We start from the raw sequence: 19,046 nt of genomic DNA on the forward strand, positions 1-19,046 counted from the left end.
TCAAGCTATGTTAGCTTGAAAAATGATCGTATATTGTGGGACGGAGGTAGTACTTCCAATGGCAATCAAAGCACCAACGCAAATTTGTGAGTTACAAGTATCTAGTGATCTATATCATTATTATCACTGTATTCGTTTGTGTTGAAGAAATGTTGTTCATAATTGGATATGCAATTGCGACTTGTGCAAGCTCAGTGGTGAATTTGCTTTGATATAATGAAGTGTAACAATCTGAACTTCTTCTCTTCTCTAGAATGATAATGCCAAGATCAAGACATCAAGCAAACATATTGATGTAAGCTATCCTCGGTTCTCGACGAATTAGGCGACATGTTTGCGTAGAATTATGGGCTCACACTCATATAAATAATAATCTCTAGTAAATCTAAAACAGTCTAATCTAGCTCAGCTGAACTCAACGAAAGAGATTGTGGTCCATGTCTACTATGTCATTTCTATCGGTGCTTATAACCACGACAAATGCTCACATCCCCCTGTTTTCTCCATTGAGCAACTCTAGAAGAGTCCCAAGAACTTCTCCCCTACACCGTCATAAAAGGGCTTTCTAAAGTCCTAAAAATATGATTATCCTAAATTTCTTCGAACTCTTGTGAGAACTCTAATGTGTCATCCCGAATACCCCCATTTTATTTGACACAAACTGTTCATACGTGTACTAAGACGGTACCTGACCGAGTCAAGTTGCAGTTGCATGCTCCTTTATATGTACTCTCACAGTTTGATGTGCACTAACACTTTCCATATTTGTTGTTGAACTAGCACCACGGCGCAAGCAAAAACAGACATTAGGGATAATGCTTGACAGATTAACAAAATCTAAAGGAGGAAGAATGGAGATCCATTTTGAGGCAGGTTTAAAAAGGCCACGTGATGCTACAGAGTCAGCCAAGTTAGTATCAGATGCAGCCGTTGCCGTTAGGTGTCATGCACGTATCCTCCCACGTGGATCCAGTATAGGAATGAGAAAGACGATAGCGAGTTGAACACCTTCCTTGATCATTTATCCGTAAGTAATGTTATTCGTCGCAATTTGTAATATTGTCTTGCTTTGTTCCATACTTTCTAGCTTCCTCCTAATAAGACTCACATTCTTTTTTCAACAGATGAGGTTCAAGTTAAATTTGAAAGATGATGCAACTAAACAAGCATGCCCTCATGTTTTTTAATCTGCTCTGCGACAATATTGGTATCACCTTAGAAAAATTCACTTTGAAGGCAAGGCTAACAATGAAATCACCCAAACATCTCCAATGGAATATATTACAGATGAAGACTGGACAACTCTTGTTAAACACTGGTCTGATCCAAAGTATCGGACAGGGTATATGTATTTGATCAGATCAAATATTGAACTTGTATTTACGTACGTGCCTTACAAGTGTATCTTCTTCTAAGCTAACTGTTTGAAGAACAAGACCAACCGTTCTAAAGTGAAATTCCAACATACAACATGATCTCGTAGCTATATTGCACACTGTGAGGCTCTTGTAAGTAGCTGTTACTTCCTTCTTTTTTCTGTGCAATATTATAGTATCTATATTGACTTGTTCCAAATACAGAGGAAAGCCCGTGCGGACCAAAAAGAACCTGAACCGAATGCAGTGCAAATCTTCAAGGATTGCCACACCAGCAAGATGAAGGGCATGATCACACCAGTTCAAGCTGCTGTTGTTGTAAGTCCTTATTCCTCTTGCCTTTTTGAACTACTTGTTACTGTGACGTGTTTATTTAAATGCTTGGTTTGCAGCTAATGTCAGTTACTTTGTTCACTTCTATACACAGTTGTCTTAACGTATCATTTCACCTTACACGGTTGAAAAAAGAGGAAGTATATTCTTTTGGTCTTGATCTGTAATCTAGTTGTGATGTTCACGTGCCCACACAATGATACAATAGTCTGTTTGTTTGATATATGTTTGCTCATGATATGAATGATGTCATACTATGTTCATCCTACTTTAAACCATGTCTGTTTATCCTTACATGTCAACGAATGTGAGGAAATAGAAAATACAGAAAGTTTACCGCTGTTGCAAAAATTCCCTAGAAAAGTCAGAGAATGGTATAATGTTGAATCTTTTTGCATATTAAGCTCTGATAAATTTATTACAGTGGGAATTTTCTCTCATAATTTTTGGAGTCACGTAAGTATTGATACTCTTGCATTCTTTACAGACTATACTGTTTTGGCAGATTGCTGTTATGATTGCATTGTTTGCATATGTTTGCTTGTTTAATGATTCTATTTGAGGATAGGAGTGTTAAATATGCAGAGGCATTTAGTATGCAATGTTGAATAATAATGATAGTGATTTATTACAGTAGAAAATGATAAGGTTTTGCATTGGTTTATACTAATCTATCTCACGAGTTCTTGTCACTACTAGGAAAAGGCCTACTAATGGCGCACCAGTTTTGCCTACTAATGACGCACTACTGGTGCGCCATTAGTATCACACCACTAGTATTTTTACTAATGGTGCGCCATTAGTATCTGGTATACTAATGGCGCACCACGCAGTGCGCCATTAGTATTGCCCACAGTGCGCCACTAGTGTCTGCTATACTAATGGCGCACCACATGGTAGTGCGCCATTAGTAACAATTTTTTTATTTTTTTTGTTTTTTCTTAATCTCAGGTCACTATTTCACATATGAGATATCCAACACATATATATACAACAAGCATCCATATAACAATCATATCCAACACACAAGTTTCATCATATATACATACATAACCAACACATAGTTCCATCATTACATATTACAAAAGTTTCACATTGTTCATCCAACACCGTTATCCATCAATTCACAAAAGTTTCACATTAATACAAAATAAAAACACAATTGGAAAAGAAGCACTCCATCCATGCAAGCTTCCGTGAATTAAACCAAATCTGCAAAATGATAAACAAGAAGTTAGAAGAAGAAGAAGAAGAAGAAGAAGAGAAGAAGAAGAACACTAGACGAAGAATAAGAAGAAGAATAAGAAGAATAAGAAGAAGACTATAAGCTTATTATGTAAACTTGATCATTTTGTGCTAACATAAGTAATTTTGGAGCTAACCTATAGGAAACTAAGCATATAAGCTCTCTAAGTTAGCATATTAGAGCCAACTTAGGTAAAATGAAGCTAACCTATGTCATTTTGGAAAAGAAGAAGAATAAGAAGAATAAGAAGAAGACTATAAGCTTATTATGTAAACTTGATCATTTTGTGCTAACATAAGTAATTTTGGAGCTAACCTATAGGAAACTAAGCATATAAGCTCTAAGTTAGCATATTAGAGCCAACTTAGGTAAAATGAAGCTAACCTATGTCATTTTGGAAAAGAAGAAGAATAAGAAGAAGACTATAAGCTTATTATGTAAACTTGATCATTTTGTGCTAACATAAGTTATTTTGGAGCTAACCTATAGGAAACTAAGCATATAAGCTCTAAGTTAGCATATTAGAGCCAACTTAGGTAAAATGAAGCTAACCTATAGGAAACTAAGCATATTAGAGATAACATAGGTAACTAAGTATATATATATATATATATATCATTTTGGAGATCTGACATACCTGACATAGTTCAGTTCTCATTGTTCTTCTCCTTCTCCTTCCTCAGCCTGATGCGCCAAGAGCGGCGAGGCGGTGGAGGCAGTGGGATGTAGTCTTCTACCACAATTGGCGTGGTCATGTCGCCCAGCTGTGGGATCGCTGGCGCCACCACCGGTGCGTGGTCATTGTCAGGCACCACCACCATCGCGAGGCCACCTTCAGGCAAGACGGGCACGACCATCGCTAGGTCATCCTCAGCCACCTCCATCTCTTGCCCATGGTCAGCCACCACCATCTCTTGCCCATGGTCAGCCACCACCATCTCTTGCCCTTGGTCAGCCACCACCAGCGCTAGGTCATCCTGCAGCTCCTCATCCCCACTCTGCTCCTCTTCTCCCGCATGCACTCCAGTCCGGATCATCCTTCTTGTTGTCTATGCTGCTGCCAGAATCGCTGCTGCTTTCGCTAAAGCCAGAATTGGTGTTGCTTTTGCTACAGCCATAGTCGCTGCTGCTTTGGCTGTAGCTAGTGTCACTGCTGCTGCTCCCATTACCTGTCCAAATGCAACAATGACCGTTAACAATCGATATGAGACAAAGCCAAATGTAGAGGAATAAGAAGAGGCAAAACGTACTGGCATCATCATCGTCAGCGTAGCGCATGCGACACATAGTCGCGTTGAACACCTTCACGATGAGCATGGTGGCGTCGTCGTCGTACCTGAAGAGAAGGAAGTACCCCAGCCGTAGGTCGTAGGCACGGTAGAACTTCTCCCACCCACGATACAAGTACATGTGGCCCTCCTTGATCACCAACTCCACATCCCACTGCATGCGAAACCCGCTGCCGGCCTGTCGCAGCTTCACATTATTTGGCTGATCTTCACCCAGCATGTTCATAAAACTGTCAGGCAGCCTCTGTAGTTTGGGACAATGAGTGTGTCGGTGTACTAGAGTAGGGTGAGTGTGTCGGTGTACTAGAGTAGGGGTACCCTAGTATCCCGAACTTGTGCACGGGCAGTGGCAGCACCCCGCGGCAAGGCTTGCCGGGTGACCGCCAAGGTCCTCCGCGGTTCCTGTGGAGCCATTCAAGAACAAAGTATTCAAGCCAATGAGACAAGGCCCCGGCAAGAGGAGCTTGTCGGGAAGGCCAACCAAGGCATCCCAAGGAACTTGCCGCGACGCACCACGCGTCCCGGCGAGGCCCGGTGAGCGACAAGCTTCCGGACGCGACAAGACAACGACCGCGGCAAGGCGCTTGCCGCGGCAAGCTACCACTCTGTACCTGCGCTCCAGCACATCCACCAACGTGTTGCCCTGGGGCCTTTCCAGGCGCGCGTGGCAAGAGGCTGTGCAGCCAGCGGTGCGCGGTGGCAAGCGACGCTGACAAGATTGCCATCATGGCGAGCGGTGGCGTCCCTGACGGTCCCTTTTTGCACTATTTGGGCGACGTAGATGGGCATTTAATGCCTTTGTCCCCTGCCGTCAGGGTTAGGTATGATACACTGTACAAGTAGTTGTACCAACCGCAATTCCTTTTCCATTTTTACCCTTGTCTACATTGCCACCTGTCGGAAACCCCTTTAGCATATAAAAGGAGGCCCATGCGCAACGTAGGGGGGGGGGGGTTGGAAGGCAGAAAAACACTCTCGCTCGGTCTCGTTAGCAGCTAGTGTGTACTGTACCACTCAGCGCTCCCGAGCAAGAACTCAATACACTCAGACATGCAGCAGTAGGAGTGTTATCTCTCCGGAGAGCTCCGAAGCTGGGTAAACCGCTCGTGTGCTTCGCCTCGATCCGCTCTTCGTGCGACCTCCGCCGCCCGCCGAACCGAAAGGGGCTCGGTCCGCCGGTCCCATAGGTGTTCATGGATCAGCTTCCCCGACATCTTTGGCGCGCCAGGTAGGGGGCGTTGAGGTTGTGTGAACCTGATCCGGCGTTCACACGAGCTAGATCTTCATCTTCTTCATCGACATGCCACCGAAGAAGAAGGCTTCGGCAGCAGCTGTTCCGTCCACGTCGATCCCACCACCACCGGAGCAGACGGGTGGTGGGGTAGACGCCGGCGGAAGAACAGGCATCGACGAGGGAGCTCACGGTGCTGCCAGGTCCAAGGACAAGGCTGCGCAGACCTCGGCGTCCGTACATGCACCGCGCCCATCCCAGGAGGCGCAGGACCGACAGCGTCATGGTATTCGCAGGGCCATACGTTCATTGGACCAAGATCGAGCTGGTGGATCTCGGGGTGCTCAAGACCAGCGTGCACGCCAACATGCTGGCACGAGCGAGACACGGTCGCCTGGACGGGATACTGCTCCTTCTAACATAGTTAGAAGTCCGAGCATATCCCGCTCCTTGCACCGTTCGCCACTGCCGCCCACCACTCCAACAGAAGCTTTGGCACGAGCTCAACTGCTCCTGGATTACCCTCCAACGGCAGACAAGATCGATGAATGGAGGGCCACCATTCAGAGTCTCATCGGCTTCGCCAACGGCGACACTCCGCGGCAGCCGAGTACATCGCTGCCGCGGCAGGACTACCGGGCACGAGCCGATGGCGACGAAACCGGTGGGGGTGCAACCACCATGCACTCTCCACCCCGAAGGCCAAGATCGCCGACTCGCCGGATCCATCTCGACAGCGACTCCACCGCATCATCAGATCCACGAGCTCGTCGCGACCAGCGCCAAGTTCTTCACGAACGACAGCAAGAAGACGCTCGAACTCGCATCGAGCGCCAAAGAGAAGCGCGACGTCAATCAGACCAGCGCGCTGGGCCCTCTGTCGACATGCATGCACCAGGGGAACCAGGCGACTTGCCGTACGCGGTAGGTTGCCCTGCGTTCACTCGTGAGCTGCGGCAAGTCCAGTGGCCCAGCACGAAGAATTTCAAGCCAGACGTACCAGAGAAGTACGACGGCAAGTCGCATCTGTCGGAGTTCCTCAGCATCTACACCATCGCGGTGCAAGCTGCCGGGGGGCGGGACGACAAGATCCTGGCCAACTACTTCCCGCTGGTGCTCAAGCCCAATGTCAGATCCTGGCTCATGCACTTGCCGAACAACTCCATATCCTCCTGGGCAGACCTATGCCATCAGTTTGTCGGCGCCTTTACAGGCGGCCACAAGCCTCATGGCCAAGAGAGCGACCTTCATCTGCTCGCCCAGAAGGAAGGAGAGCCCCTGCGCAAGTATATTAAGAGATTCAGCCGCATACAGCACAACATCCTAGATGTCCACCCTGCCGCGGTAATCAGCGTGTTCCATCAGAACGTGCGAAACCGCAGGATGCGGGAGGAGATGGCGATGTGCAAGATCAGAGACGTCAGTGAGCTATATGCCCTGGCCGACAAGTGTGCACGTGCTGAGGAAGGGAGGAAACTCCCCGGAGAGAATACAGAAGTAGGAGGATCTGATAGTGAGGAGGCTGCCCCGGCAAAGAAAAACCGGCGGCGGAACAACAGGAAGAAGAAAGGCAAAGACGTGCTAGTCGTTGAGCAGTCCGGCAACGAAGGTGGCGCCAAGAAAGCCAAAGCTGGTAGCTCCGGCGAGGAGATTGCCGCAGGCACCAACTACCAGGCTGTGGCGGTCGTCGACAAGCAGGACGGCACCAACAAGCAGTACTGCAAGATCCACCGCACCAAGGGCCATGACCTCCAGAGCTGCAAGAAGGTCGAGCAGCTTGTCGAGCAGCAAAAGGCTAAATACGAGCGATGCGACAAGGAGAAGGCCCAGGAAGGTGCTGGAGGAGCCGGCAAGAAACGCCCCGGCCGAGGAGGACGCCGCGGCAAGGCCAAGCAGTGGCAAGGCCAAGCAGCGGCAAGGAGATAGACCTCCCCGCGGCCGCGACAAGGATGAAGATGACGACGACGATGAAGATATGGATGATGACGAGACCGATGAGCAGGAGTTCCAGAAAGCCACAGAGATCATGTGCGTTGACGGCGGTGCTTCTCTGCATACTTCACACCGCCAGCTCAAGCGGTGGGTGCGGGAAGTCAATGCGGCAGAACCACCCGTCGAGTCACGCAAGCCTCTGAAATGGTCCAGCACGCCTATCATCTTTGATATTGAGGACCACCCTGATCGCATAACTGCAGTCGGGTGCTTGCCGATGTTGGTTTCACCAACTATCTGCAACCTCAAGGTCACTAAGATGCTAGTTGACGGCGGGGCCGGCTTGAACCTGATCTCCTCCGCGGTACTCCAGAAACTCCAGATCCCTGATGGCGAGCTCGAAGAGACCGGCACATTCCAAGGAATCAATCCGGGAAGGAGCAAGCCAAAGGGAAAGATCACGTTGCCGGTGACATTTGGCAGCGAGTTGAACTTCAGGACTGAGAGGGTCACTTTTGACGTTGCTGACTTTCCATTGCCTTACAATGGGATACTCGGCCGTCCAGCAGTCGCCAAATTCATGGCAGCCTCTCACTATGCATACAACATGCTGAAGATGCCAGGCCCGATAAATGTCATCTCTGTCCCTGGCGACAAGAAGGATGCTCTTATCTGCGCCGACAAGATCTACCGGGAAGCAGCAGCCGCAACAGATCACAAGTCACTTGCCGTTGAAGCTCCCGAGGCGAAGAAGAAGACCAAGTTCGGCAAGAGTTCTGATGCCCACTCCGGCAAGCGCACCTCTTCGGAGTGCTACGCTACCGTCGAGGACGCACCATCGAGCTCCGCCGACAAGTGTAAGAAGACAATGGCAGCTCCACCAGAGACCAAGAAGGTGTCCGCCAAGGAGGATGGCACTGGTGGTACCTTCACCATCAGTGCCACTCTCGACCCTAAATAGGAAAGCGCGCTCGTTGCTTTCCTGCGGGCGAACGTCGACGTGTTTGCGTGGCAACTGTCTGACATCCCCGGTGTTCCCAGGAAAGTAATCGAGCACCATCTTGCCGTCTGTCCTCATGCGCGGCCCGTCAAGCAGAAAGTTAGGAAGCAGGCAGTGGATCGCCAAGAATTCATCGCAGAAGAAATCAAGAAATTGGAAGCAGCAGGCCTTGTCAGAGGAGTACTCCTTCCTACGTGGTTGGCCAACCCTGTAGTCGTGCGCAAGGCAAACGGGAAATGGAGGCTTTGTATCGACTTTACCGATGTCAATAAAGCTTGTCCCAAAGACCCATTTCCCTTGCCCCGCATCGACCAGATTGTTGACTCCACGGCCGGATGTGACTTGCTTTCATTTCTTGATGCATATTCAGGATACCATCAGATCTTCATGGCAGAAGAGGATGAGGAGAAGACCGCATTCATCACCCCATGTGGCACATACTGTTTCGTACGGATGCCTTTCGGTTTAAAGAATGCTGGTTCAACATTTGCAAGGGTAGTCCATGACGCTTTTGAGCCGCAAATGCACAGAAATGTGGAAGCCTACATGGATGACATAGTGGTCAAGAGCAAGGACAAGGCGACTCTGATTCAAGATTTAGACGAAACCTTTGCAAATCTGCACAAGATCAACCTCAAGCTTAACCCCGAGAAGTGTGTGTTTGGAGTCCCCTCCGGCAAGCTTCTCGGGTTCTTCGTGTCTCAGCGGGGAATTGAGGCCAATCTCGACAAGATCAAGGCCATTGAGCAGATTGAAGCACCAAAGCGCGTCAAGGATGTACGAAGACTTGCCGGTTGCGTAGCTGCTCTCAGCAGGTTTATCTCTAGGTCTATTGAGCGCGCCCTGCCATTTTTTAAAATATTGAAAAAGGCAGGTCCAATGAAATGGACTCCGGAAGCGGAGGCTGCACTGCAGGACTTAAAGAGATACCTGTCCTCCACTCCAACACTTGTCGCACCTAAGCCACAAGAGAAGTTGCTGCTATATATAGCGGCAACCAATCAAGTGGTTAGTGCTGCGTTAGTAGCGGAGAGGGAGGCGGACGATGAGCCAGCAACCACGGTAGATGCATCCAGCAACAAGCAGGGGACTTCATCGGCAAGCTCTGGTCCCGACAAAAATGGATCTGCGCAGGCGCGTGAGAAGATGCAGAAAAGAATGATGCAACGCCCAGTTTACTTTGTCAGTTCCCTTCTGTAGGGGGCTAGGTCAAGGTACTCTGGTGTGCAGAAATTGCTTTTCGGCCTTCTCATGGCCTCGAGAAAGCTGCGCCATTACTTCCAAGCACATGAGATCACAGTCGTCACTCGTTTTCCGCTGAAGAGGATACTGCAAAATCCAGAAGCAACAGGCAGGATTGTCGAGTGGGCACTAGAACTGTCAAGCTTTGGCCTCAAGTTTGAGAGCACTTCGACTATCCAAAGCAGAGCATTGGCGGAGTTCATAGTAGAATGGACGCCAACACAAGATGAAGAAATTCCAGAAACGAGCATCCCCATCAAGGAAGCAAGCAAAGAGTGGCTGATGTACTTTGATGGTGCCTTTTCGCTGCAAGGCGCCGGTGCGGGCGTGCTACTTGTTGCACCCACCGGAGAGCACCTCAAGTACGTAGTCCAGATGCACTTTCCCAAGGAGCAAGCAACAAACAATACCGCAGAGTATGAAGGTTTGCTTGCCGGTCTTAGGATCGCAGCAGACCTTGGGATCAAGAAGCTCATTGTCAGGGGTGACTCACAGCTTGTCGTCCGCCAAGTGAACAAGAATTATCAGAGTCCGTTAATGGAAGCTTACGTTGATGAAGTGAGAAAGCTAGAAGAGCACTTTGACGGCCTACAGATGGAACATGTTCCAAGAGCTCAGAACGACATTGCCGATGGCCTGTTGAAGTGCGCCGCACTTAAGTTACCTGTGGAACCAGGGATCTTTGTGCTCAAACTGACTCAACCATCTGTAACGCCATCAACTGGACAGAGCAAGAAGAGGAAGTTGATTTCTGGTGACTATTTTCCGGCAGAGCTCCCTGAAGCCGCCGCCAAGAAGGTCCTCAAGATCAACACCAAGGGTGCTGAGGAGCAGTCTGCTCCGGCAAGCCCTAGGGTTTGTTCCGTTGAAGCAGACGCTCCCGACAAGTTTTGCTCCGGCAAGCTTGCCGGGGAACGTCAAGCTCCGGCTAAGCCGCAGGTTCTCGCCGTAGAAGCGGATGTTCCCGCAGCAGCAGATGTGCCTTTAGTCCTTGTTGTCGAGCCGCAAGCTCCAGCATGGGCACAGCAGATTGTTCATTTCCTTCAGACAGGAGAACTTCTCGAAGAGCAAGAAGAAGCGGAAAGAGTAGCCCGGCAGTCAAGTATGTACCAGTTTGTCGACAACACACTGTACAGAAGAAGACTCAACGGCGTGAAATTGAAGTGTATTCACCGGGAAGACGGACAAAAGCTGTTGGCAGAGATACATGGAGGCATATGTGGTCACCACATTGGCGCAAGAGCACTTGCCGGCAAAGCGTTCTGGCAAGGTTTCTTTTGGCCGACAGCCCTCCAGGATGCAACTGCACAAGTAACCAAGTGTGAAGCATGCTAGTTCCATTCCAAGCAGATACACCAGCCAGCTCAAGCTCTCCAGACGATCCCTTTATCCTGGCCATTTTCGGTCTGGGGGCTCGACATCCTCGGCCCCTTTCCCCGAGCTGTCGGGGGCTTTGAGTACTTGTACGTTGCAATCGACAAGTTCACAAAGTGGCCAGAAGTGGAAGCAGTGAGGAAGGTGACAACACAGTCAGCAGTCAAGTTCTTCAGGTCGATTGTTTGCCGCTTCGGGATCCCTAACAGGATCATCACCGACAACGGCACGCAATTCACAAGCCGCACCTTCATGCAGTACGTCCAAGATCTTGGCGCCAAGGTCTGCTTCGCTTCTGTTGCTCATCCAAGAAGTAACGGTCAAGCGGAGAGGGCGAATGCTGAAGTGCTGCGCGGGCTCAAGACCAGGACTTTCGATAGGCTGCGCAAGTGCGGAAAGAACTCGATTGAGGAGCTGCCGGTGGTTCTTTGGTCGGTCTGGACGACGCCAAATCGAGCCACTGGCCAGACACCTTTCGCTCTAGTCTATGGAGCAGAGGCAGTTCTCCCCACGGAACTCGTATACGGGTCACCTCGAGTGCTCGCTTATGATGAGCTTGAGCAAGAGCAGTTGCGACAAGATGATGCGCTGCTCCTTGAGGAGGACCGTCTTCAGGCCGCTGTACAAGCTGCTCGATACCAGCAAGCTTTGTGCCGCTACCATAGCCGCAAAGTTAATGCCAGAAGTCTCGAGGAAGGCGACCTTGTTGTTCAGCGCGTTTAGTCCGCCAAGAATTCCAACAAGTTGACGCCAAAGTGGGAAGGCCCTTACCGGGTGAAACGAGTCACTAGGCCTGGCGCTGTCCGCCTTGAGACCGAAGATGGCATTCCGGTGAGCAACTCCTGGAACATTGAGCATCTTCGTAAGTTTTACCCATAAGGCGTGGTTGCTGGAACCTGTTCCGGCAACCACCTTTTGTACAAGTCTTGCCGATGTTGCATATAATCCTTTGTACGAAGCCGGGCGCAGACCCCGTGCATAAGTAAAGCTCATGTGCTCCGCACATCTTGTCAATTTCATGTTTTCTACTTTTCTTTGCATGCCTTATCTGACACTTTGTGCAGCACCTACCCCCGGTAAGCAATAACGAGCCGTAAGGCCCCATATCTTTATTTTCTCTTCTTTCTCTTTCTCAAAGAAGGGAAGGTTCCCTCGCCCACAAGTTTGCCGGGGGGAAAGGAGAAGATAATGGTGTGGGCCAAGCGTCGTTCGAGGAAGTTTCGCCTTACCGGGAAGCAAACGACAGAAAAGCTAAGTTGCTAAAGTTCGAGCAATCAGTTTTTAATTTTTTTAAGTTATCTTCCTCGAACGACCGTGCTTTGTATGGAAAACCTGTGCGCGGAGGAACCAACTCATAGCTAGTTGCGCCCTTACTTTGTTTCGAGTCCGCTCAACAACTTAAGTGAGCTGCGACTAGTTGCGACAAGGTTTCTTGTCGGTAGCGGCACCGCCAGCAGGCTGCTGACGTCCCGCACTCAGCGCTCGCGGCTGAGGTTCCTGCGCCGACAAGTTCCCTAAAAGCGTAGGGCAAAAACATACAAAGGAAGGAATCAAGTAAAGGAAATAACATAGCAATCGCTACCCAAAATAGAGTCATATTATAAGATAGCTTGTCGCAGCTCTAACAGATTGTTCTCATAACATGACCAGCAGGGACAAGAAAAAGAGAAACGGGCGGCCTAATCTACGCGATCGCCCTCAACCCTCTTGATCCCGCTCACCTTGTCCACAATGGGTGCGACAAGGGTCTTGAGCGCTTCTAGATCAGCATCCGGCGGCAAGGTCCTGAGGACGTTGGTGAGGTTGAGGCCTGGGTTGCGGAAGGCCACCTTCACCAGCACCTTTTGAAGAGCTCCCGCGCAGATCTTGCGCGACTCGTCGGCCAGCTGCTTTGGGTTCTTCTCCCGGAGTCGCTGGAGGGCCGTCGCCACGCCTTTGAAGAACAAGCTGAGCTTGGCGCTGGGTTGGAGGTGCTCATCGGAGGAATACCCAAGATCCTCCATCCCCAGCTGCGCCAGCTCCCTGTCGATGGCTGCGGCAACATCCACGAGACCCTCGGTCCAGTGCTCCACATTCTCCCTAAAAGTGTTCTGGGTGGCAGCAGCATTCGCCAGCAGCGCCTCGTCGGCCTTCATCTTCTCCTTCAAGGCCACCTCCTACTCCCTGGCGCCGTGCAGCGTCTTGGTCAAAGTAGTCAGTTTCAACTCAAGATCTGCGTTGGAGTCCTTGGCGGCGCTAAGCTCCTTGCTCCTCTCGGCGAGACGACCCTGCAGCTCGCCATGGGCGTAGGCGTCCTTCTCGCGCTCGCGCTTGAGCGCAGCAAGCTCCTCGCCGTTCAGCTTGAGATCGGCCTCCAGCTGCGCCACCTTCGTCTCCAGCTCCTTCTTGGTGGCCTCGGCAGCTGCGGTAGCATCCTCTGCTTCCTTGAGAGCCCCGCCGAATGTTTGCTCGCGCGCGGCAAGCTCCTCCTCGTGGCTGTCAAGGTTAACCTTCCGTTGCGCCAACTCGCCTTCCCGCGCAGACAGCTTCTCGGCAGCAAGCCGCTGTTGCTCTTCAACTTCAGCCTTCTCGAGGAGGAAGGCTTTCCGCTCCTCGGCGAATTGCTCCCGCTCCTTTGCCAGGGACCGGAGAGCTTCCTGGTTGAGGCCCCGGAGCTCCTTCGCACGCTTCTCGATATCCTCTCCCGCCTTCGCGACAAGCGCTTCTCGGGATACCAGCTTGGCCTATCGAGCGCGGTAGAGCGACAATAGCTTCCGCAGCAGCTGCTCCTCCTCAGGCTCGCCACTGCTGCTGCTCGGCGCGTCGACCAGCGTCAGCCTAGCGGAGGCGAGCAACTCTTCATCAAAGGTTTCTCCTTCGATCGGCGCCCTGGAGCTCGACGCCCAGGGGAGCTTAATGAAGACGCCATCGCCGGCCTTCAAATAGGCACCGGGCTGGGGCTCTTCGGAGCCTGATGCTGCAGCAGCGGCGGAGGGATCGGCGGTCGGCGTAGCGCCTGACGCTCCTGCGGCCTCGGGGCCGTCAGTGCGATCGCCGGACCCCTTGCCAGCTTCTGCGGCGGCAGCTTTGGCGGCCTCTCCGCCAGCGGGATCATCGGCGCCGGCCTCTTCTTCGGTGGCAGCGGCGTCGTTGGTATTGCCGCGCACGTTCTCATCGCCGGCGACCTCGGTTTCCATCGGCTCCGTGGTAGATGGATCTGATGACCGGAAAAGGGAGAAAAGTCAAGCAAATATTCAAAAAGAAAATCAGAAGAAGAAGAACCCAAGGGAAGTTTCAAGCAAGAGGATTACCTGTACTAGGATCTACAGCCGTGGTCTCCGCCACCGAGGGGTCGCTGGTGCTGTCCCTTGCCGGAGAACTGCCCCTTGCCGGAGACTTCTCCCTTACTGGAAAATTGTCCCTTGCCGGAGAACGCTCCCTTGCCAGGGAATCCTCCCTTGGCGGTGTAGTCGAAGCAGAGGGCATGTCGGGAGCGGCTTCCGGGCACTCCTGGTGAGACTGCTCTGCTCCTACGCAAACCAAGAATCAGATGTCAGCAAAGAAAGAGCACCCATGCGCGCCTAACAGCAGGAAGTAAATCATATACTTACGCTGGGGGCTGCGCTGGGGGCTGCTTTGGGGAATAGTTGCCGGGTCCGGCAAGGTGGTCTCGGACACACCCCCTGCTGTCGCGGTGGGTTCGTCCTCGATGACAATCACCGGGACCTTGGCTCTCTTCGCCGCTCTCTAGGCCAGAGTCCTGAAAAGGAATGGGTTCGGAGTAAAGCAAATCAGATACAAGACAAAACAGCAAGAATTGAAGAACTACAAGTACAGCAAAGAATCTTACTCTTCCTCTTCCTCGTCGGAGCTGAGCGCGGAGAGGTCGAAGTCCGGCCCACCTTCGGCGCGACAAGGTGGAGGAGTAGGTTCCCTTAGCCGCTTGGCGGGAGCAGAAGCGGTGGTCCGGGAGGGCCCCGCTCCAGTTGCCGCAGCAGCGTGAGGTGCTCCCGCGGCAACAGTACTTGCCACGGTGGAGCGCATCATGCGGTGCGGCGGCTGTTGATCCGTCCGCTGCCCCGCTACGTCCCTGGCCTTGCAGAGACGCCTTCTTGGTGGAGCTGGGGGCTCCGCTTGCGGCGAGCTGTCTGAAGGTGAGAAAGAGGAGGAGTCGATCTTCAACGAGTCGCTCGCGCCCTCAGTGGGCTCGCTCGACTCAGGTTCAGGCCCGACAAGCTCTCCCTCGCCGGCAAGCTCCTCTCGCTCGGCAAGGCTTGCCGCCTCTGCTGCCTCTGCCTCCTCCACGGTGAATCCAAACTCGCCCACGGCAGCTGCTGCCGCCGCCTCTTCCAGCCTAGTGGCGATGCGCTGCATCTCCGCATCGGTGGTGTCACGAGTAAGGCTCTTCTGTTCATTGGAGTGGACCGGCACTTCTACTAAGCCGTCAAAGAACTCCTGCACGACGTCGTCTGCAGGCTCTTGCCAAGTTGGAACAATTCCATGCGAATCGCACTGCGGCATCATTGCACGGATGCGGTCGAGCGAGGAGTTGTTGCATAGCAGAACGACACCCCTCGGCAACATGAACGCTTCGGGATGTTGAGGATCGCGCTTGAACAGTTCCAGGAGCATCGCGTCCAGTTCCAGGATAGTGAAGTTGAAGTTGAGGCCCGGGCGCAACCTCATGATATCTGCCGCATTCTGGAACTCCCAGGCGGGTCTCCTCCTCTCCTGCAGAGGGGCGATGCGGCGACGAAGAAAATCTGCACCAACGGCACCTATGGTGAGCCCGGCAAGCCTGAGGCGTAGGATCCGGGTGACGGCAATCTTCAGCCTATCGTCTTCCGGGGCCACGTTGGTCCAATCATTGCCGTGCGCTATTGGGGCTTGGCGCTGGGCGGTAAATGGCTGCGGGTTCTCCTCGACAATCCAGCACCAGTCTGCTCTCCATTCCACCCACTTGCTGCGGAGCTCTCCCTCCAGATAAGCTTCCTTCTTGCCAGCTCTCGAGATCCAGGCGATTCTGCCGAATAAAGGCTCCCCTCTCTCAACTCGGGGCATAAAGAAGTGGCAAAAAAGAGCTACATTTGGATAGACTCCGACAAAGTTTTCACAGAGATGTGCGAAAACTGCCATGGTCAGAACGGCGTTGGGGGTGAAGTCAAGGAGGCGGAACCAGTAGGTGTTCATAATATCACAGAAAAACTCAGAGAAAGGCGGGCAGAGCCCGCAGTAGAAGAACAACGCGAAGAAGGGATATCCATTCGGAGCCAGTTCCGAAGCGGCAGCTGAGAGTACCTTCGTGTGCGGATGCGCTCGTGTCTCCGTCGACCAGAAGAGGTAGTAATACTCCCTCAGCTCCTTCGCGGCGAGCTGAGGGGGGAAGATTGCCCGCTCCTTTCGCAGCGCCGCGAGCCGCTGCACCTCGGCCGACTTCACAACCTTCCCGGCTTTCGGAGCCATGGCGGAGGTGGTGACAGAGATCGACGGCGTTGGTGGTGCCGGTAGCGATGGGGGGCGGAGCGCTGCTCTCTTTCAGCTTTGGGAAGAAGGGGGGGAGCGGCGGAGGTTTTTGAGATTGGAATAGGGACCGGCGAGATGGGCAAACTGCCCCTGTTTCCCCTGCTTATAAAGAGGGAGGGGGCAGACGTTCCATCTTTCCGAATAAAGAAACGACCCACGATCTCTCCCACGACGCCGCATTCGACGCGTGCCGTTCGAGGAGGGCGAGGAGGATACAGAGTGAGATACGGCGTAACCCAGGCCGCGCGTGCCCGTGCCTGTTTTGGGCCTGGCCCAACAGCGCTCGGCACCGTGTGTGGCCCAGGCCCGGGGGCTCCTGTCGCTGTACTAGAGTAGGGGTACCCTAGTATCCCGAACTTGTGCACCGGCAGTGGCAGCACCCCGCGGCAAGGCTTGCCGGGTGACCGCCAAGGTCCTCCGTGGTTCCTGTGGAGCCATTCAAGAACAAAGTATTCAAGCCAATGAGACAAGGCCCCGGCAAGAGGAGCTTGCCGGGAAGGCCAACCAAGGCATCCCAAGGAACTTGCCGCGACGCGCCACGCGTCCCGGCGAGGCCCGGTGAGCGACAAGCTTCCGGACGCGACAAGACAACGACCGCGGCAAGGCGCTTGCCGCGGCAAGCTACCACTCTGTACCTGCGCTCCAGCACATCCACCAACATGTCGCCCTGGGGCCTTTCCAGGCACGCGTGGCAAGAGGCTGTGCAGCCAGCGGTGCGCGGTGGCAAGCGACGCTAACAAGATTGCCATCGTGGCGAGCGGTGGCGTCCCTAACGGTCCCTTTTTGCACTATTTGGGCGACGTAGACGTGCATTTAATGCCTTTGTCCCCTGCCGTCAGGGTTAGGTATGATACACTGTACAAGTAGTTGTACCAACCGCAATTCCTTTTCCATTTTTACCCTTGTCTACGTTGCCACCTGTCGGAAACCCCTTTAGCATATAAAAGGAGGTCCATGCGCAATGTAGGGGGGGGGGGTTGGAAGGCAGAAAGACACTCTCGCTCGGTCTCGTTAGCAGCTAGTGTGTACTGTAGCACTCAGCGCTCCCGAGCAAGAACTCAATACACTCAGACATGCAGCAGTAGGAGTGTTATCTCTCCGGAGAGCTCCGAAGCTGGGTAAACCGCTCGTGTGCTTCGCCTCAATCCGCTCTTCGTGCGACCTCCGCCCCTCGCCGAACCGAAAGGGGCTCGGTCCACCGGTCCCATAGGTGTTCGTGGATCAGCTTCCCCGACAGAGTGATGTAGCAAACAACAGATATCATAATGAGATGGGTGAAGGGGAGATCTCTCATTTTATATACCTGCGTCATGGATGATACTGAAGTACCAAGTATGATACTGAAGAACTCGGAAGCATCCAACTCGTACTGTGGTGTGGCAGAGCGGCGGTGGCTGCTTCCCCCCATCTCTGATAAGCAGCAGAAGAGACCAATTAGTACCCTTACAACAGATCATAAAACATGCATTAGTACCCTTACAACAGATCATAAAATAGGACATATGGAGTACCCAAATTTGCTGGAACGAAAGTTAATCGACATTCCGGCAAACTCAAGGGCCTCTCGGGGTACAACAGCAGCATCACAAGTTGACAAAATTCCCAAGTAGTACATCAGTAGCATCACAAGTAGTACCAATGAACATATAGTCCAGCACATTCTGAATTTCGATAAATGACAGCAAGTTAACTCATTCTGAACATATAGTACCAATGAACATATAGTCCAAAACATATAGTCCAGCAGTAGCATCTATTTACCCACTTGATTTACCGGTCTTGAAGAAAGAGATACTTGTATGCCAAAACATATGCTTAAGAATTTACATTTGCAAATGGGCCTCTTTTGCTGCTAAGATTCAGCAGTGCTAGCTGCTCAACGCCAAGTACGCAAATTATATTATACCGGTCCATAACTAAATGATGGGTTCGATTTGTAGAAGTGACAAGTCATACTTCCATAGATGAAAGTAGCATGATATACTAATTACCAGATGGGGTAGCAACGGATAGAAAAAAATAAGAATGGTGTATGCACTAAACAAGATCTCATGGCTCTCATGATCATAATTCATGCATGACAAATTAGATATAAAGGCCGCAAAGCTTAGTCTGGATGCCTTAAATCTTAACCACATTTTGCTATTGCTAATTTCTAGAAGTGAGCTCTGACAGCTTTCTATAATAAATTAGTCAAGATAAGTTCCTAAGCTCCTGATATGACGAAACTAGCGTACATATACCAATAAATGCAATTTGTAACAAATTGTTGTACAACAATATATCTTCTAGCCATGAAACCTACCCTGATTCTCCTTTCTTCCTCTTGCCGAAGAAAAGTTGGCTGCAGAGGATGGTCCAACTCAGATCAGCCTGCAGAAGTTCATTGTATAATTCTGTTTAGTTCCAAGCAGTAGTTCAAGAAGTGCAAATTGCAGAAGTTTGAGAAAGCACTAACTGGAAAGTCTGGTGTTTCCTTGAAAACATGAAAGGGCCTGACTATGCATACAATTTTACAACA

Source organism: Triticum aestivum, chromosome 7B, assembly GCF_018294505.1.
Source record: "Triticum aestivum cultivar Chinese Spring chromosome 7B, IWGSC CS RefSeq v2.1, whole genome shotgun sequence".
NCBI lineage: Eukaryota > Viridiplantae > Streptophyta > Magnoliopsida > Poales > Poaceae > Triticum > Triticum aestivum.